At 46.9% G+C, this 21,373-nt stretch overlaps 1 protein-coding gene across 1 annotated transcript in view; it reads left to right on the top strand.

Moving 5' to 3' along the window:
- The first annotated feature begins 18,426 nt into the window (after positions 1–18,426).
- ETV5 (ETS variant transcription factor 5) overlaps positions 18,427–21,373 on the top strand; it is a 58,301-nt gene continuing 55,354 nt past the window's right edge. Inside the window, exon 1 of the mRNA XM_004745196.3 lies at positions 18,427–18,614. The gene's annotated coding sequence lies outside the window, so the exon portion shown is untranslated. The remainder of the gene's footprint in view (positions 18,615–21,373) is intronic.

Genomic DNA, 21,373 nt, shown 5'->3' with positions numbered 1-21,373 from the left:
TTTCTGCCCATCCCTGAACTTGTCTAGATCTTTTTGACTCCCACTTCTGCCACCCCGTATATTAAAGGGAAGACAATGGATCAATGAGAAAATGCAGCCGAAGAGGATGAAGGACCAAACAAGGAAGGAGAAAGGAGCTGGAAAGGGAGCATCTCAGAGAAGAATGGACAACATGGTGTGGCATGTTGGGGGTTGGGGGAAGACTGGTTCCAAACCCACCTACTTCTGCAGGCTCTGCTGCCCTAGACAAGCCACTTAGCCTCTCAGAGCCTCACTTTCCCAGAAGCGGGCATCTGAATTGGACTAGTCCATTCCCAAGACTTCTCCCAGTTTCGTGAATCTAATGTAGAAAAAGACCTTACCGTTAGTCCAAAGAGTCTTCTCCTTTAATCCAATGACTATACCGGACATCAGATTTCACTCCAGATATTTCACATGGTTTTCCTTTGCTACAATAAAGAAAAGCAAAGGTGGCTATGGGCATGGCATTAAGCAACATCTATTTCATTTGATCGCTAGCCCTGCTTTTTACGGGGTGGGGAAGGGGAGGAAGGATTTGGAGAGTTATGTGTCAAGATATTGGACCCAAAGACTAAGGAATCCTCAAGAAGGTCGAACCAGAAGCTCTGTAGCTGTCACCAAACACCCTCTCCATATTATTAGAGTGCCAAGGGTCCTGCAGTGAACAGTGGCCCCTGACATGTCATGAGAAGGGAGAGAACATGTTACTCATCTCTCGCGTGCCTTCCTGCGGAGGTCACATGGCAAGTGATCTCAGACCATTGTGCTAAGCTAGGAAATACCATCCCATGTTCTTATTCTTGCAGAGCAAAGCTGCTCAATAGAAATATAACAGGGCCACATATGTAAGCTTACATTTTCTAGCAACCACATGAAAGGGCAAAAGGGAACAGATGCATGAACTTGAATAAAATATTTTCGTTAACTCAAAATTTCCCAGATATTATCATTTTCACATGTAATTAATATAAAAGGTATTAACTACTTAATAACTAAACACTTAAATACTTCAAATAATTTTAAACAACTTTAAATAAAATTCAAATACTTTGAAATAGTTAATTTAATAGCTAAATACTTAACTTTTTTTTTTTTTTTTTTTTTGGACGAAGCCTTCAAAACCCAGTATTTATTTGACATGACGGCGCTAGCCTGGGGGGAGCAGCTGCTGTGCCAGAGAAGCTCGAGGTGCTCCCACCGCATCTGGGGCGCTCCCCACCCCACCCCCTACCACAGCCCTTCTCCAACTATGTCATAACTACCTGCTTCATGGTCTGCATTATCCATCAGACTGAAGGAAGTCTAGGAAGTCTAGGAAGGCTGGGACCATGGAGTTAACTGGTATGTTCTCGGCTCCCGGCTCCCTGTTTGACATGGATATTATAGGCCCTTGACAGACATCTGACAAGGAAGCAAGGAAGGAAGGAAGGGGTCCAAACTCGCTTATATGAGCAGTACAGGGAAGAGCTTGGGTTTGAACCTGAGTATTTGACAATAAAACACATCCTCATTTCACTGGCTCTTGCCTCCTCCTAAACTTCCGAAAGCATTATGAAAAGAGCACAGTCTCAGTGGCCCACAGACTGAGACTCAGCTTCCAGCGAGGTGACTGGTTACAGGGAGCTCACTGCAGAAGTTTGGGAGTGATCCCGTGCTATTTACCTTACCTCTCTTGACCTTGATTTCCTCATCTATAAAATGGGGGTGATAATATTTACCTCATAGGTAACCATGAAGATGACATGTATCTTACAAACATCAGACTTTCTGTAAATGTTAGTTTGTGTTCCTTGTCTAATGAAATGGAAATAAATCATTCTTATCTGGCCAACTTTGAATCCTGCAGCAGCTTTGTCCCTATCGAGAGAGGGAAAAGTAATGAAAAGCAAACCAAAATTTGAGAAAGGGAGCCAGCTCCTACCATCTGTCTCCTTGTTTGTTCTTTAAAAAGCTCCACAAAATGCAGATCCAGCCAGGGTAGCCCGTGAGTTATGAGGAAGCTAGCAATCCCCTTGCTGTCCCAGCAGGTAGACCACACTGTCCTTTCTTCTGACCTTTGCCTCAGGGATTCCTGCCTTTCAACCTCCTCAGGCCCCAAGCCCAGCAGACCCTGTTTTTGCTATTCTGAGCTCAGGAGGCTGGAAGTGCCTGGAACCACGTCTGGGGCAACCACTCAGGTGGAGAAGGTACCCAGGAATCGCTCAGAGATTCTGTCGCAAGGCCCAAGTCTGAGCTGGGGCTGAGCCTCAGGGAAGGCACTGGCTCCTTTAACCAAGAATCTCACATGAGCTCAGGAAGAGGGACAGCTGGGGAAAGCAAAATTGCCATTGTCTGGATAAGAAAGCAGTTATCAAAATTAAACACTCCCTCCTAGCTTATTTCTGACTGTTCACCCTCCCCTCACACACCCCCTCGAGAGTCTTCTCATCTCCAGGCCTTTTCTGGCACAGCTCCTCTGCCTGCTGGGCCCTCCCCCTCCCCGTCACCACCAGCCTGCTCCTCCCCACCTTCACTGGGCACTGAGCCTTTCCTCTTTCTGTCCTACCATGCCATGACCAATAACAAGTGCACCACACACACACACACACCATACACATCTACCCCAAAAGTCTTCCTTTGACTAAAAGTCATCCCTTCCTCACTTCTACGACCACCATGATCAATACCCACCACACACACACACACACACACACACACACACACCCCATACATACACAGCATCATCACACACCTATACCCATCACCACTACCACACCCTCACACCCATACTCACCACCATCACTTACTACATACATGTACACTTACTCCCTTGAACATGTACACGGTACACTCCCCACACTACAAACACATGCACACACACAGAGCCCACACACACAGAGACACATATACAACACGCCAACTGTGTCATACACCTCCCATTGGTCCCCCCATCCTTACACACACCCAACACAGAATCAGAATAAATACCCACCTCAGAACATTTGATCTCCTGAGTTCTGAAGACTTATCTCTTTCACCTTGATTAGAGATAATCATATATAAACATCTCACCTCCCCTACTGGACTAGGAGAGCCCTGAGGACTGAGTCCATTTCTCTTTTTGTTTTTGCAAACTGTATGGCTCTTGGTCTGTGGTTAGGGCTCAATAATTTTTTTTTTTAATTTTTCTACTTATTTGAGAGAGAGAGAGAGTGCACAACCAGGGGGAGGGGCCGAGGAAGAAGGAGACAGAGACTCTTAAGCAGGCTCCATGCTCAGTGCAAAGCCTGACCTGGGACTCGATTCCAGTACCCTGCGATCAGGACCTGAGCTGAAGTCAGATGCTTAACAGACTGAGCCACCCAGGTGCCCCCAAATAATTATTTCTAAATGAATAAATGACTCAGTTAATCAATCACTACGAGTCTGCAGGGCCTACATGAGATGAGGGGGAGAACCACTGGTGTAGGCCTGAGCTGGCCTGGCCACCCCAGTGGGGAGGGTGGGAGATGGGGGGGGGGGCGCTCTTTCAAGGTTAGTCCTGCCTGATCCTGCTCGGCTGCCTCGGTTTCATTCCAAGGGAAATATTTGTTCTGTGAGCAAATAAAATGTGAATATGTTCTAATCTGTTGCAAAGATACACAGAGCTGCCTTGGGCCTGATGCTTAGCTCTCTGAGAGCACTTCAAAGAACTGCGAAAATAAAATGTCCCCCGTGGGGGCAGGAGGTGTAACTCTTTCCTTCCCAGAGACAAGGGCAAATGAAGACTAGGTATTATGACTCCCCTTGAACATTTCTAAGGAAAACCTACTCCTCCAGGGGCACCTGGCCGGTTCAGTCAGTGGGGCATGTGACTCTTGATCTTGGGGTTGTGAGTTCAAATATCATGTTGGGTGTAGAGATTACTTAAGAATAAAATCCTAAAAACAAACAAACAAACAAAAAACCCTCCTCTGGGCCTGTCAGGATCCCAGACATGACAGGTCATGGAAAGATTCTCTTACCCATTGTTCCTCAGCTTCAGAAGAGCCAAACCCATGAAAACACATCAGCGCACACTCACACCAGAAAACTTTGCTGGATGCCCCCAGTTAACTAATGGAGAGTCTACCTCCCAGAAATGCATGTGTGTGAGCTGAACTTCTCCATCTCCTTGGCCCTCTGAAGCTAGCCTCCTGCTCACCCGAGCATCACACACACACCAACATACACCATGGATCCGTGTTTTAACAAACAGGCAGAATGGTTGGAGAAGTCAGGAAGAAACAAAATTCCTAGCTGCGGAAAACCAGGAAGGGAGATTTCCATTTTGTATGTTTCCTACTAAGGGATTCTTAGAAGTTCACAACCTTCCATAATAAGCTGTCATCAGATACAGTTGTTGCCGAATATGGCCTCAGGTTTGATTGCAGGGTTTTTAAGCATCTGACCCCAGAATGCAATGTTTCAGTGTTCCCTTAGCCTGACCCTGTCCCTGCTTACAGCCTGGGACAAAAAAATCACAGCATTGAACTATCAGTTAAGGAAACCCAGGGTGTCCGAGTGCAACCATTTAGTAAATGCCTCAAGAGGCGTGACTTCAGTCCCTGCAGTAGATTCTGAAAATATAACCCAGGATTTCCCCCTGCATGTCTAGGCACTGGAAGTCTGAGTCTTCCAGGTTAAGCTGTCCTGAGGCCAGGCATACCTGTCTACGATTCCAGTTCGAGAACAAGCCTCAGCTACTTCTTAGGGCACAGTCTCTGTGCCGTTCGCAGATCCTTCCTTGGTGTTTGAAGCCTCTCAACAAACCGCAGGTGAAAAATATTAGCGTCATCTGCTTCATTTCAGAAGGGTGGGGGGATCTGGGGCTCAGAGAGGCCAAGCAACTTGCCCAGTGCAACCCAGCTAGAGCCAGAATTCTGATTTGCTGACCCCAAAACTCCTTTCCAGGGGACTGCTTCACCAAGAGAGCCAGCCTGCACAGAACTTCAGGAAGCCAATGTCTGCTTATTCCTACTAGTTTGTTATTCAAAGCAACTGCTATTCTCTCCCTCATTAGATCCTCTATTTTTTAACACATGCAATTTTAAAAATTTTAACACATGTAAAAGCAACACAATACTAACCCAATCAATTCAAAAGACTTCTTGAAAACCTCTATGTTTCCTTTGAAAATGAATTCTCTTTCAGATTCCTCCATTACAAAATGGAATCGCAAGACCTCTCTGATGCCTTTACAACAGCCCTGTGCTCTGGGCTTTGCTGCCTCTTCCAGGGACCAGGGCAACACCTTCTCCAGGGGTCTGGGGGATACCTCCAGAGTAGCCCTTCCTTCAGCTGACAGCTGTCATTCACAGTGAGAAGGGGGCAGCGGACCATCATCTGGCATAGGCAACAGGGTCTGGCCCCATCTCCAACAGTCACACCTGTACTAAAACTAAAACACGTGTGCGAGCGCATGCGCGCGTGCACACACACACACGCACACACACACACACAGATTGTCATGGTAGTGTTGTTTTTAATCTCAAAAAATTGGAAACAGCCTAATCTCCAACCTCAGGAAAACAAGTACATGATGTTATAGCCATAACTAAGCATACTAAGCAAACCTTAAAAATGAAATTTATGAGAGCTTTTAATGCCCTGGGGACATGCCTATAATCTTGGGCAAAATGCAAAGTTATATATTAAAAAATATATCTCCATTATGTAAAACAGTGAAGAGAAAAGCCAGGGAAGAAATATGTTTAAATGTTAACAGTATTCATTTCTGGAATTATGGGTGCCTGTTAATTTTGAATCATTTTTGTATTTTCCTAATTGTACACAATGAGTATATAATGATTTCATAATTTGTATGATATGTTTTTAGAATTTTTCAAAGACCAAATCCCCAGTGTTCGTGAATTAAGAAGACTGGTTTTTTAAAAAGTACAGAAACAAACAATTCTGGGGAAACTGTAAAAAAAAAAAAAGTGAGGCTATTAAATATCTGATTGGAATTAAGCCATAAATTAAAAAAATTTTAAAGTATCATGATAGATATGTAAGCCTGCCAGTTGAAAGAACAATTTCTACTTCCGATCCTACTCCCTGACAAGTAATAATGTACCAAATCTTTTAAAATAACAAATGTAACAGGCTTCAGAATTCTGTTCCCTGTCAATCCCGGACTTGAGCTCAAAATGCCTTGCACTGACCTCTACCATTCGGGGTCAGTCTTCAGTAGGGGCTCTTGATGAAATCCCATGGGGGAAGGAAGGCAGAGGTGTAAGCAAACAGGAGCCTCCTCTCCAACCTGGTGCGAGCTTAGTCACTTACTGGAGGAATTTAGAACTCTGTTCCCCCTCCACTATGCAAGCTAGCAGAGGCAGAAAGTAGCAGCAGAAGGAAATGTGTTGATTCCAACCATTCTGAGGCACTCAGACGGCCAATAGCCCATAGCCAATCTTCCCCATTCTTCTTGTAGACCCTGTCCTGTTCATTTGCATTTTGGAGCATTCTGATCCAAGACATGGAGGCATCTAGAATGAATGTTTGGTTTTTTTAAAATCCCCCCCCCAACTCTTCATCTGACAGCTGATCTATTTTTCTCTTACCTCTCTGTTCTGATGTACTTCAAGCCACCCTTCATATCCATTAGATGTGTCTTTCCCAAATTTCCCCTTTTCATGTGTCACTCCGTTATGCCAGACCCTACCATAGCTCCATCTCCCTCAAGGAATCAGATCCAGACTCCTCAGATCTTCACTACCCAACTTCTGGTCCTTACCCAGGTCCCTCCAAACTCACCCTTCTCTGCTCTACTTCCCCTCCTCACTCCCCCACCCCCACTCCCTTCTCTCTACCCTCACCCCAGCCTCCAGCCCAGCCCTCTCCACCCTACAGGCTGCCCTTCAGTGGAACCTTAGAAGTCCCATCAACTGGAAAGAAATTTTCGTTCACTAAAATAGAATAATGGAGTCTTGTCCAAATTATGCTCAAAGATACAATTTTCTCAATGTTAAGTTTTCTCCCACTGACTTTTGTTAAACCTTTGGCACTGGCAGCTCTGCCTATCTCTAGTGAGAGTCCACAGATGGCAGAGCGAAAAAACAAGTCCCTGGTGAAAAATTGTAGGAAAGCCTCAGGAACAGCCCATCGTGTGTCTTCAGTAGCTTATTTATTTCACAGACATGTGCTCACATTGTGGTTTTATAGCACACAAAAAAATAAATCCTCATTTTCTGCTAATTAAATTGCTTAGGCCTATGTGAGAGGATTCTATACCACGTGCTTTTTGCGATCCTCTATAAAAAAAAAAAAAAATCCTGGTGTTCTTTGCATAAGAAAATTCCGATTGTTGTGAGCCAGGACACCTGGGTGACTTTATAAACAATTGCTTCAGACCCTCTACCCACAACATATCACACACATGCATATTTGTGCCTTTGTCGTTCTGTTCTGCCCCTGCTCTCCACACCCCCTTCTCTGCCGAAGAATACCTCCTCAGCTTTCTACAAGATCCCATTCATATAACACATCCTCCATGAAAGGCATTCTGCCCTCTGTCCTGAGATCCAACAGAACTCCTTTAGTTCCTTCAGAAATCAATGAAGAGAGACACACTCTCGACATCAGAGAGAAGTAGCTAGGAAGAAAACACCAGTGAGATCTATGAGAAAGGAAAATATCACATCGAAAAGCTAGATGTTAGAAACTCTTTCATTTATCCCAGGAAGGTCAGGCGTGGTCATGCGAGGTTCACCCAGCACCTGAATTTGTACAGAGAAGAAAGGAGTGAGAACATGTGTTATGTTTCTAATCTATCCCACTGTGCTAGATGTTTTTCAAATATCCTATTTATTCCTTCTTAGAAACCTGAAGGTTTGCATTGGCATCCCTAGTTTATAGTGACAAAACTGAGGCTCAGAGAGATTAAATTTGCTCAAATTCACCCACTTGGCAAGTGACAGAGCCATGATGGAAACCCAGTCCCACCGCTCCTGCCTGCTCGCCACCGGACTTCTTCACACCCAGTCTCCCTGGACAGACTACTCTGTGTAGCAAGAGTTATTATTCCCATTTTTTAGATAGGACACTAACTTGCGGAGAAGCAAAGTGGCCTGCACCAACAGTCACATAATTAACAGTGATGGAGCTGAAGTATGAAGTGGGGCTTTGTCTCTGTATTCACACTCTCCTCCCTCTGTTCACCATACAAGGGAGCACAGGTATAATTTAGTAACTACAAGGGAAGGCAGTGAGTCTGGGAAGCAGGGAGAGGTAGTCTAGCCCACTGAAGATTTTTTAATAAACAAAGAGCTTCTTCCAGACATGAGTCTATAGAGCTATTACCATATTACCTGATGGATTACCTCACAACCATTTACATCTGCGCAGTGTACACAGAGTTGGAAATGAATGCTACCCGCATTCTTTCGGGAATGTGTGGGTTGGAAAAGGTAAAACACGGATCCTGTAATGAAAAATTACATCTCATCGTGGAAGGTAGTCTAATACGTAGGGAGGAAGAGGAAGACCATATTTAGCATTTATATTCTCCTGTGGTTGAGGTGACCCTGTTGGAACAGGCCCTGGGGTCAGTTTCCAGATATAAAATGAACATTCCATAGTGGGAAGGTCCAGATGAAACCCAGATAAATAGACAAAGCAATTAAGTATGCAGAAAAGAGCAGCAGGAGTGAGGAAAGATTGCATGGGCAGTTCAAGTCAAAGGGCAGGGGAAATTCTCCCAATCAGGGTGCTACCTGGTGAAAAAAAAGTCTTCGAAGTTCAGGTAGAAATGCTGATGTTTCTGGGCTGTCTAAAGGGGACCCTTAGGGGTAGGGGTCTCTTCCAGGGAGCTGACCAGTTAGGAAGGCCAGGCAGACCGAGGAGAAAGGGAAAGTGGTTCTTCCAATCTGTTTCATGTCACCAGCCCAGTGGCTAAGGGGCCGTCCGCAGGAGAGGATCTAGGTCAAAAGGGTCAAAAAGGGGGCTGATCCCCTTTTTCTGAGCAAGGTCTGGATTTCCAAAATGGAAAGGGAAGGTGTGGGCATTTTAGTGCAGTATGAATTCCCCTGGGTTGGCATGGACAGAGATGAGGCTGGAGGGTTTCACCGAGCTCCATGCCATCCCCAATCTGGCTAAACTGAAGCCCCACATTGGGCGCAGGTAGTGTTGCTAAGGAAATGAAGCAATTCCCTCAGCACACAGCCTGAGCTGGTGCAGAAGCCAAGGTTACCAGCTCTTCATTCCTCTCCCACCATGTGGGCAGGCAGAAGCTGGGTGTGCCTAAAAACAAATCCACAAAGAGAGGCTCACCCACCCACCCGCTTTCTCAGGCACCGTTTTGCAGTGCAGGCGAAATCACTTGCCGCTCATTCACGTACTCATTCATCCTTCGTTGACCACCTGTTAGGTGCAGTAGCTGTGTTTGGGGCGGGGCAATCCAGGCAAGCATGAAAGGGGATCCGTAGGAGAGGGTTTCGTCCTATGGACAATACAGACCCAGGAACAATGTGATCGATACTTTAATCAAGGGTGTCGTGGAGGAGGTGATGTTGGAAGCAACCATTCCGTGTCTTTTGGCTCATCGTTTTTCAGCACCTAAGAGATGTAGCCCACAGTTCCGAAATGTGGATGATCACTCCCAGAATGACTGTCTAAGTCCCCTGACAGCTTATCCCCCAAATCCCTATCTTACTCCATTTGATTCATCTTCCAGCCCTACCCTCCTTCCATCTTGGGGTCTAACCCCACACGTCCCTGAACGTGCCAGTGACTGCCCAGCCTCGCTATGTCTGCGTGAGTCCTTCCTTCTGCCTGGAAGGCCTTTCCCTTCTTGCTCTGCCCAGCAAAACCCTAGTAATTAAACATTCCAGGACTGGCCCAAATATCAACTCTCTCTGATGCCTTCCTTGACCCTAACAGGAAGTACTCACCGCTCCTTCATTTGTACTCTCAGAACCCATTTACTGGTCTCTGTTTCGACACCTGTCAACATCATATCATAGCTATTTGTTCCTGTGCCTTGTACCCACCTCCCACCATGCTGGGAGCTCTTCTCAGACAAGCCCCACTCTGAGGACACCAGCTGCTCCAGAAATGTGTATGGAAGGAGGCATGAAAGTTCCAGCTGTATAAACTCACATGTGTCTTACCTTAATAAAAGCACATTCAAAATGATAGCCCGGCTTTGTCTGACAGGAGGGATGGGCCACTCACCTTCCAGGGCCAGACACCCTCATCTGATGATTGCCAGGACTCTGTAATGCTTGGGGGGGGGCAGAGAAATCGAATGTAGTAAAATGCAATTTGTGGGGTTTTTAATGGTATAATGTATATCCTTAGATATGATTGCCTGAGCAGTAGAAAATACCTAGACTGATACACAAGAAACTATTAATAGGGGATGATTCTGGATAATGGGTAAAGGCTAGGAAGATATAGGGGTTTTTGTTTTCCATTCCACACCTTTCTGTGATGTTGAGAATTTTTGCCATGAGTCTCTGTCACTTTTCAAAGAAATAAGACACAAAAATGGATCTTATGACTATATAGTTTTTAATTTTTTAAGTTTTAAATTAAATTTTTTAAGTAATCTCTGTACCCAACTCACAACCCTGAGATCTAGAGTCATGACTGAACCAGGCAGGTGCCCCTTATGACTACATTTAAAATGAACCACTTCAAGTTAGGTTTATAATGTTACTAAAAAACACAATCTGCAGTCTTACTAGAATGTTCATAGCCATCTCTCTAGGAATAGCAAAAACAAGAAACTGCCTGAATGTCCATGAACAGTAAAATGGATATATCAGCCGTAATATATTCATATGATAGGATACTATGCAGCAAAGACTGAATGAAACAGAGCTACACACTACAAAAAGAATGACTCTTCCAAATATAGTAAAGAAAAGAAAAGAAACTGGACACTGAAGAGTTTGTACTGTACAATTCCATCTATAAAAAGTACAGAAAGAGAGGGCGCCTGGGTGGCTCAGTGGGTTAAGCCGCTGCCTTCGGCTCAGGTCATGATCTCAGGGTCCTGGGATCGAGTCCCGCATCGGGCTCTCTGCTCAGCAGGGAGCCTGCTTCCTTCTCTCTCTCTCTGCCTGCCTCTCAGTGTACTTGTAATTTCTCTCTGTCAAATAAATAAATAAAATCTTTAAAAAAAAAAAAAAAGTACAGAAAGAGGCAAGACTGGTCCATGATAACAGAAGACACAATAGGGGCTACTTTTGTGGGGAGTGGGGAGAGGGGAGTCACTGGAGAGAAGGGGGCACGAAGAAGTCTTTTGGGAACAGGGAACTGATAACGTTCTCTCTTGTAATCTGGGTCTAGATGCACGGAAGTTCTTGCTTTGTGAAAATTCATCAAGTTCTACACTTACGATTTGTGTCCTTGCCTGTATACATGCTTCAGCAAAAAGTAAACAAAGTCACAAAATAGGTCACAATTGAGAATTCAGAGCAGTCCTTACCTCAAGCTGATAATCTCTCTTAAGAGCAAGATGCCAACCTTCCAGCCTCCCAAAACATTCAGCGATGGGACAATGGAGATGGGAGCCCAACTGTGCCCCTGTGTCCTGCCCTGAGGCAGAGCCCATGCTGCGAAGAGGAACAGAGGACCTGAGCACTTCCACGGGGTAGAGAAGTCAGAGCTTTCCTGGGATGGGAGGCTGTTCTCATGTTTTGCATTTTTTCTTACGTAGTTTGGCTATTTCATGGGAGAGACTGTGGAGAAGGGATGAGGAGAGGTTTTTAGGTGGGCTCTGGTTTAAATAGAAGGTGCCTTATGTCCCAGAGGTAAGGGGCAGGTGACAGACTACTAGGAAGAATCATGGTGAAGGAGAAACAGAAGGGGACATTACTTGTATTTAAACACTGACCATTTGGCTCTATAGGGCAATAAGGGGGAAAGACTGCCTCAGGTCTAAAGGGTAGGCTGGATGTCTGGTTGAAGCCATATGATCAAATCCACGGATGGGGCATTTCACCTGGGGGCTCCCGTACCAGTGGCTGTCCTTGATCTTTCCTTTGTCCAACTCAAACTAAATGCAACCCCCTCCACAGGCCTGACAGAGCCGAGGCAGAGATGGGCACTTCAGAAGCCAAGCCAAGAGCTGAAAGAACGGCCCTCCTTACCACCCGCTCTCCAGCTGCCACGTTGAAGCAGGCCCATGAGAGAATCCACATTCCAGCCCCCACAGCCTGCCCTTCCAGCGGGCCCAAGGGGCGATGCCAGAGAGAGGCCTTGCAGAGCCCGAGGTGGCAAGTTCTGAGCCTGCTACTCATACGTGGGAGGCTGAACTGAGAACATGGCAGTAAGTGTTAACCCCTGGCCATAAGGAACTCTCCACAATGGCATAAAGGAAGCAAAAAGAGGACTCTGAATGGTCAAAATAGATTTTGCCAAGTCGACACATTCAAGTTCATCCACTTCCTCATTGGAGGGGGCCTTGTGGCTCTCACCCAGAACCCGTGGACCCTTTCTCTACGCCCAATTCAATCTCACTTGGTTGGCTGCTTTCCCTTCGCGGATCAGAGGCAGCAATTTACAGCAGCCATGAAGGGCTGCTGGAGACGCATGTTCTTAACATGCAGACAAGTTCTGACTGACACGCTAGGGCGGCAAAGGAGCAAGAAAACTTTAAAGATAAGACCCGGGATTGCCCCCCAAATTCCAGCAGCTTGGTGGGGCTCCTTTCTTTGAGGACAGGCAGTCCTTCTTGGGCCTGGGGGGTTGAGCAGGATGTTGGGCTGTGACTGTCCCACCGGAGGGCCAAGGAGGCTCAGGAGAGACAGCAGGGGCACTTGTATACAGCAGAGAGCCCACCACAGAGCCGGACTCCTCCCTGAAGGCTGTGAGAGTCCTAGGAAGTTTCTGAAGATTTTCACTATCTTATTAGTGAAAAGATTTTCACTATCTTATTAGTGAAAAAGAATTCCTCAGCCATCAGGAATCTAAATATGACATGCACTCCAGGTTTCCTGGAGAGTAGATGTTTTCTAAAATCTAAGAATTGAAAGTTAGGAGAAGGAGGCAAGAGAGAGGATGTTCTCAAGCTTAGGAAATGAGCCAGGAGAGGAGTGAGGTCCCACTAGGCCTGGCTTGTGGGTCAGAGGCCTGGCTTGTTCCTTCCTCACTATGACAGCTCAGACAAATTTGTTAATCTCTTGCTATGACTCTCAGTTTTCACAGCTGCAAATTGGGTGTTCTTGCTCCCTCTGACGAGGATTGGGAGTATTAACTAAGACAACGTACACAAAGCGCCTAGCTTGGCGTCTAGGGGACGGATGATCAGTAAACGCAATTTCCATTCTCTTTCTAAAGTGGCTTCACTGAACACCAAGACTTGCTGGCCCAGGAGTGTCATTCAGAAGTCAGAGTGGCTCTGTCTTTAAGTGTCTGCGTTCGGCTCAGGTCATGGTCTTGGGATCCTGGGATTGAGCCCCACATCAGGCTCCCTGCTCAGCAGGAAGCCTGCTTCTCCCTCTCCCACTCCCCCTGCTTGTGTTCCCTCTCTCTCTGTCAAATAAATAAATAAAAATCTTTAAAAGAAGACGAAGACGACGACGATGACCAAGAAGTAGTAGTAGTAGTAGTCAGGTGGGAGCTGCTGGAGCAAGTCCCCAAGGAAGCACTGGGACCTCCAAGGGAGTGGTCAGTAAGCAGCCAGAGCACCTAAAGCAAATGAGGGAAAGACCCAGAGGGAAACTGCAGAAACATAGACTTCATGAAGTGTTTCAGAGCAAGGACTCCGTTCGAGATCTACATTCAGCTCCTGACTCCAACTCTTACTCTTAGATCTTAGACCAATTCCTTAACCTCTCTTGGCTTCCTGATCCATGAAGGTCTAGGAAGGTCAAGGGGGTTAGTACAAGCATATCCCCTCACCTGCCTGGTGCAGCAAAATGCTCTCTCAGCTCTGTCTGTGGTCCTGCAGGTCCTTCCCTGGGGCTGAGGTGTCCCAGCAGAGTGGGGACCCGCGGGCTCTGGAGGGACCCTTAGAGACATTCTCTCTCTCACTGGGTGCTTGTACTGTGACCTGGAGTGATTTATGGAACTTTCCCAGGCTGAAAATCCTTCATCTGTGAAAAGTAGATGTGGTAATAATAGTACCTCCCTCAGAGGACTGTTGTTGGGACTAAATGTGCTAACACATGTGAAGGGTTTGGGAAAGTGTCTGGCTCATATGAAGCACTCAGTAAATGTCAGCTGTTATTATTCTCCGGCTATAAGGAACCCTGAAGGCAATATGGCCCCTGTTTGTTTAAAGAGACATTGAATCTAAAAAATTTTCTTTTCTCTCTCTCCATTGTTAGGGTATTTACTTCTAAATTTTAGAAAGGAAGAGATACTAGCCAAATGGAGTTCTTTATTTCTCCCTTGAAGACAAAACAAACAAATGAACAGTTCCTTACCTTTTTGACATTGCCCTCAAATCTCTTCCTCCATATTATACTGGATGTGTCCATGCAGCCCACACCCTAGCCTCCATCTAGGGCTACACTCACCAGGATAGTTCTAACAGAGGAATGGGAGGCAGTCCCCCAAGGTGAGGGACCAGGAGCAGGACGCTGCCACATTTTCTGCCACCATTTTGGTGATCAGCTAGAGGCAGAGTTGGCTGCCTCACGCTTTAACCTGCTTTGGGGATTTTAGGGAAAACTTTAAAAGCTGCCCTCTAAGGGAACATGTTTTCAGGCTTGGAGCAAGGAACTTGTTTTTCCATCCTTCCATGTTCTTTCCCTGAAGACATACTGCATATCAAACAACAAGGTGTGAGTTATCCTGTTGTAATTAAGTGAGTTTTGCTACCACTAGAAGACAAAAGTTAGGTTGACACTAGATGAGTGTTCCAGAGGACTGGTCACTCTTTTTGGTATCTTTTCCAGCCCTGTTACTCTCCTGGAACAGAAGAAACAGTACATTAGAACATACGAAGGACAAAACCTTCAATGCAAGTGATGTTCTGAGGAAAGACTCAATGTACTAGACAAAGAACTTCTTTTTTTTTTAAACAGGGGTACAGGTTTACACTTCACAGCACTCACCATAACACATACCTTCCCCAATGTCCATAATCCAACCACCCTCTCTCTACCCCACTCCCCACAGCAACCCTCAGTTTGTTTTGTGAGATTAAGAGTCTCTTATGGGCTGTCTCCCTCCCGATCCAATCTTGTTCCATTTATTCCTTTCCTACCATCCAAAACCCCCATGTTGCCTCTCAACTTCCTCAAATCAGGGAGATCAAATGATAATTGTCTTTCTCTGATTGACTTATTTCGCTAAGCATAATACCCTCTAGTTCCGTCCACATCATCACAAATGGCAAGATTTCATTTCTTTTGATGGCTGCATGGTATTCCATTGTGTATATATACCACATCTTCTTTATCCATTCATCTGTTGATGGACATCTAGGTTCTTTCCATAGTTCAGCTATTGTGGACATTGCTGCTATAAACATTCGGGTGCACGTGCCCCTTCGGATCACCACTTTTGTATCTTTAGGGTAAATACCTAGTAGTGCAATTGCTGGGTCGTAGGGCAGCTCTATTTTCATCTTTTTGAGGAACCTCCATACTGTTTTCCAGAATGGTTGTACCAGCTTGCATTCCCACCAACAGCATAGGAGGGTTCCCCTTTCTCCACATCCTCACCAGCATCTGTCGTTTCCTGACTTGTTAATTTTAGCCATTCTGACTGGTGTGAGGTGATATCTCATTGTGGTTTTGATTTGTATTTCCCTGATGCTAAGTGATGTGGAGCACTTTTTCATGTGTCTGTTGGCCATCTGGATGTCTTCTTTGCAGAAATGTCTGTTCATTAGACAAAGAACTTCTAAATACGGACACCTCTTTTTTTTTTTTTAAGATTTTATTTATTTATTTGAGAGAGAAAGCAAGTAGAGGGTGGTGAGGAGCAGAGGGAGAGGGACAAGCAGACTCTGCCCTAAGCACGGGCCCAATGCGGGGCTCAATCCCACCACACTGAGAACATGACCTGAGCCAAGATCAAAAGCCTTAACTGACTGAGCCACCCAGGTGGCCCCTAAGAGTAAAGGAACTCTTATAAAGTACAGATAACAGGAGAAGATGGGGAGTAAAATGGGGATGGCAGCAGAGGACATAAGTCGCCAAGAAGGAGAAACAGATGGAAAGGAGGAATAGGTATGGAGAAAAGACATCAGAAATGCTAAGCAAAAAGGAACCAACTCTGGGCCCAGGAGTCAGCCTGCCAAAGTCGGTCACCATGAGTTACACCATCATGTTTCACACTATAGCTATGGGGCCTGGGCCCCCAAGGACCTCCCTGTTCAACCCAAGCTCCAAATTCCAGAATCATAGACTCTTAGAGCTAGAACAATTCCCTGCAAGCATCTATCTGCATCCCCACCCCCCAACCCCAGTCTCTTCACTGAGCCACTCTAGACATCCCAAAGTCCTGCCTCATACTACACCAAGCTAATATCTGCTTCCCTGTGACATCAGCCAGTTCTGTCCTCTACTATTTGGGGTTCAAATGATATTTCCTGGTGATTTGCTGATCAACTGAGACACATGCAATTTTTCCCACATAGGGTCTCTGGAGCCTGCCTGCCTTAGAGCAGTGGATGTAGAGCTAATCTGGGCGGGGAGTCTAGCTGAAGAGAAAAGGCCCTCAGGGCAGTTAGCAACTCAGTGGCAGCACAAGAGTGGGGTAAAATCTCCATCCACCAAACAGAAATAGCATTACCTGGCAATGAATAGAGGTTCTAAGGGAAAAACTGTCCTTGAGCTGGGGTCAGAAGCAAAATACTCTATTGGAAAATCAAATATGAAACTGCTTGTTGAAAGTTCAGAGCACCTTCCCACCCATCAACTTGTGCTACCCCCAAGTATCTTGCAGAACCAATAGCTCTCACGGGACCAGTGCTGGGTCCAGGACTCCAGCAGTGTACTCCAGTTTCCTTTGGTGTACCCTAACATTTCTTGGGCTATAAATGACAAAACAAGTGGCTTCTCTCTTTAAGATACACAACTAGGAACAGAAAAGAAGGTGGGCAAATTTTGACTTAAAAAAAATTTCCCCCCTAAAAATCCATATTGCATTCCCCAGGCAGGGGTGGTGGCAGCCCCACAGTTGGCTACCCTGGGACCCCCTTCACTGGGGGAGAGGCTCTCCTCTAACATTTGATGTTTTTCCTCCCTTCCACGGGCACACGGGGTGAATGGCAGGGCACCCCAGCATCCTGGGGGAGAGCAGAGAGCTGCCCCGCCTTCACAGAAGGGGGTAGAGGGAGCAGAGTGGGGAGAGAATTGCTTATTTATTTGTTTCCTGGAACACCCTGTTAAGAATCTCAGCAATTGCAGTTAGTGCCCGATCGTTTGGCAGGCAGAGTAGCTTCTCGCCGTTCCCAGCTGCACGGGATCTAATTCGCAAATGCACCATCTTGCATTCAATACTTAAATGGAAAACAAGCAGTCCCGGAAGGGAAGCAGGCGGTCTAACTCTGCAGGCCGGTTTCGGAGGGATTTACGTTTCTAGGTCGGTTGACTGGTTAGTGCCATCCCCGGAGAGGATTTCTTTGAGCTCCGACCCTCTCTCATCTCATCTCGGGTCCAGAACCCACTCTGGCGGACGTTGTAAACTGCAATTAAACAGGGGGAGCAAACGGAATTTGTTTGGGCCTTAGGCCTTGCCAGAATAAAATAGTAACTAAAATCTGTTTGAGAGCTCAGATTTTAAAGGGAGATACTGCTTATTTCTCCCCACTGGAAACCTGGTTAAAAGAAATTAAGGCCTCTCTTAAAGGTACCTAAGATTAGAGGGCTTGGTTTCCGTTTTCTGTGTTTCTGTGGGCCAAACGCCCAGGTCGGTCAGCGAGTTTCTTTCTGGGTGGAATGACGAATTTCTCTCGCCTGAATTCTAAAATGATAACTTTGCTTGGTGCTGCAGCTGCGAACGTCTGGCGCCCAGTGGCCCATCCTAGCAGTGGCCTTGCGGGGCGGGGGTTGGGGGCGAGAAGCAGGGGTGAATGGAGACGTGGGAAGAGCCAAGCCTCGGTGAAAAGTTGGGAGAGCTGTGAGGAGGGAAGTAAACGCGACTCTTCGCGGCTTCGTCCCCTTTAAGTGCTTCACTGACTCAGCTAAGCTTCCCCCTCAGGTCGCGTTTTTTATGAATGAAAAACGTCCTTACATTCATTATATAAACAAGCCTGCGCTGATTGGCCAGTGGCCCCCGGTGCATAAATTATGTAAAACAGACCCCTGAGGGGGCGGAGAGGGACGCGTTATTGACCAATGGGGGCTGTAGTTGATGGGGCAGCTTGGCTGGATTTGCCCGCAGAGAGGGTAAACAAGACGTGATAGACAGGCGGAGGAGCTGCCTCGGGCCAATGAGAACCAGGCTGAGCTAGGACTGCTGGCCAATGGCGGCAGTCGGAGCAGCACGCCCCGGGGGGCCGGGCCAGCGCTCCAGCCTGGTTGGCAGCTGCGGCGCAGAGTCCAGCCGCTGGTGCGCAGAGCGGTTCAGCGTCCCCGGAGCGGTTCGGCCCAGCCATTCGCCCAGGCGCCCAGGCCCGGTGCGCGCGTGCGTGAGCGCGCCTGCGCCCCGGGGCCGCTGCAACGGGAGGAGAGCGGCTGCCTCAGGTGAGGGGGCGTCGAGGAAGCAGGGGGGCATCGAAGGGGGTGTCCAGTAACGGGTCCGAAGGGCCCAGCTGGCGAGAATTCACTGGCTGATTCAGAATCTTCAAAGTCCGGGTGTACTTTCTATCTGGACTGAGCTCTCCACCCCCACCCCCGAGCGGGCTGCCCCCTCCTCCCGTGGCTCGCTTCGGTTCGGTTCTTGGGAGGCGTAGGGTGGGGGTGGCTAACGGTTCCGGAGCGTTCGGAGAGCGGGTTTCCGCACGTCACGAGGAGGCGCGCCCGGGCGCGAGGTGCTGGGGCTCTCGGGTGGGGATGGGCGGGGGAGGGACGCTGAGTTGCGGGGCTTTACAATCTCTGGAGGTCTGAGAGCCCGCGAGAAGAGACGTCCGGCGAAGCTTTTCTGGTGGGGAGGAGGGGGCGGGAAGCAGCTTGAAGGGGAATATTTGAGAGGTGATGCCCCCCAAAGTACCAGGAAGGGTTAAATGACACAGGCATGTGCAGCCTGAGGGTTTGAGGGTTGGCCAGGAACTTATGCAGGCCTTGCAAGTTTCAGATTGTGGAAAGTGGACACTCAATCCCCCAACTCCCACCCCCAGCAGCCTGAGGGCGTCAGGCTGCATCGCGGTTCTCGAGAAATCGGGGAGCATCAGTGCAGCGGCCTGAAGATAGTGGGGGGGGGGAGCGGGTGCGGGGTGGGGGTGGAGAGATGCTGGAGCCTCTCGCTGGATTAGGGATCTGTCCGCATTTTCAGAGGAGAGGAGACCTCTGGGGGGAACCGAACTCCTGGCTGAGGAGGAGTGCCAAGAAGAGCTGTTTGGATGTTTGGGGGTCTGGGGCCGGGGGGCCGTTGCGGGTGGTTGGTAGCGCCCGGCGCCGCGGCTCGGTTTTATGAATGTGGATGACTTTATGAATGAAGCGGGTTTCTTTCGTTGGCTCGCTGCTCCCTGCGGCTTTTTTTTTTTTTTTTCTTTTCCTTTTTGTGAATGAAGCATTGAGCTTTCTTCCTAAATCGCTGGGGGTGAGGGGCCTGCGTCGGAGGCTGGGCGTGCGTTGGAAGTGGGGGCGGGGGCTCATCCAAAGGAGTTTTCATGAATGGGGAAGGCTGGGAATTGGGTGGAAGTGTGTCTTGTTTTGTGAATGGGGCCCAGCGCGAGGGATCCAGTTACAGCCTTTACCTGATGTGGCGGCCGCGGCTCGCTCTTCCATTCATAAAACCAGGCCCGCTGCGCGCCGCGGGGGAGGGGCCTCGATCTCGCCGCTGCGCCGTGTTAAAGTTTTCCTGGGGGCACCGGGAAGGGGGGACCACAAAGGAAGTGGTTTAAACTCCCCTAAGGCTTTACAAAAAATTATACTTCGAACAAGATTTTCCTAGCCCTTGAACTCTGAGAGCTGCTTTAAAAATTCTCGATGCCCCTCCCTGGTTCGCTTATGGCAGCTTCTTTCTTTTATTTCATTTTTAAAAAAGGTATTATTGCTCTTCGTGGTGAGATATCTTGCAACGTATTTCATCGTGAGACTCGGAAATATGTCCCTCTCCGATCTCTTCTCCGTTGTGCCTTTTCCCCTATAGACACTGACATAAATTCTAAGGTCACGATTTAATCTGACAGATTTTGAAGTCTACAGAGGACTCATTTTCATGGCCCTCAACTCACTGCCGACGTTTCTCAGATTTTGTGTATGGGTTAGTGACATTTGAGAAAGAGGCTTTATTCGGAACGTTTAGCGCTGTTTGGAAGGCATGCAGGCATGCCAGCGGGAGTGTTTTTCTAGGAAATTATGGACTGTGTACAGTTTTGCTCCTCTCCCTCTTTCTCTTTGACTTTGAAAATTTCTGAGTAGTTGGGCCAGAGTGCTGAGAGGACCATGAAGGGTTTTCTTGTATCCTGCTCACTTAAGAAAAACAAGTTGCGTGGAATTGCCCACTGAGAGAAAGTTCCCTATTTAAAATTTGTACACAAGGTAAACAAAAGAATTATCTGCAAACATTTTGCTTTGTTTAGAGCTGCGTAAATGAAATTACTGTTTTCTCCATTTTGTTGATTTAACCGCATTTCTATTTGGAGAATGAAACAAAGGTGGTACCTACCTAAAATTGTTATTTATTCCTCTGAAATTAGAAAACGTTCCCTCCTGGGGCGCCTGGGTGGCTCAGTGGGTGAAGCCTCTGCCTTTGGCTCAGGTCATGATCTCAGGGTCCTGGGATGGACCTGAGATTGGCTCTCTGCTCAGCAGGGAGCCTGCTTCCCCCGTCTCTCTCTGCCTGCCACTCTACCTACTTGTGATCTCTGTTGGTCAAATAAATAAATAAAATCTTTAAAAAAAAAAAAGAAAAGATAAAAGATAACTTTCCCTCTTTCCCATATTGACCTTCAACCTGTCTTCCCAGGCCTAAGACTTGACAGTGCTGAATTAAGTTTTAATATTTTTTTGCAAGTTTGGGGAAAATTGACTTCACTCTAAGAAACAAACTAAATTTTCTGTACATGGATCTTTTGCTTTTAATGCTTTTTTAAGATCTCTGGTAGAGATATATTTAAAATCTGTGTGTTGGAATTTAGTTTCCTTGATTCATTACTTTTCATGGCTATTTTATTTATTTTAGAAGTTGGTGATATCACAGATAATCTCTGTAAGTTGCCATAGGAATATTTGTGACATTACAGACACTAGATCTGTTTGAACAGAAGAATTAGGATTTAAAAGAGTGTTGTGTGAAGATTAATATATCTCTGATCAATATATGCCTGGAACTATATATG

This window comes from Mustela putorius, unplaced genomic scaffold (genome assembly GCF_011764305.1).
Source record: "Mustela putorius furo isolate JIRA1106 unplaced genomic scaffold, ASM1176430v1.1 tig00003834_pilon_pilon_pilon, whole genome shotgun sequence".
In the NCBI taxonomy this organism is placed as follows: domain Eukaryota; kingdom Metazoa; phylum Chordata; class Mammalia; order Carnivora; family Mustelidae; genus Mustela; species Mustela putorius.
The sequence above is the reverse complement of the archived record's forward strand: the minus strand, read 5'-3'. Positions and strand labels throughout refer to the sequence as shown.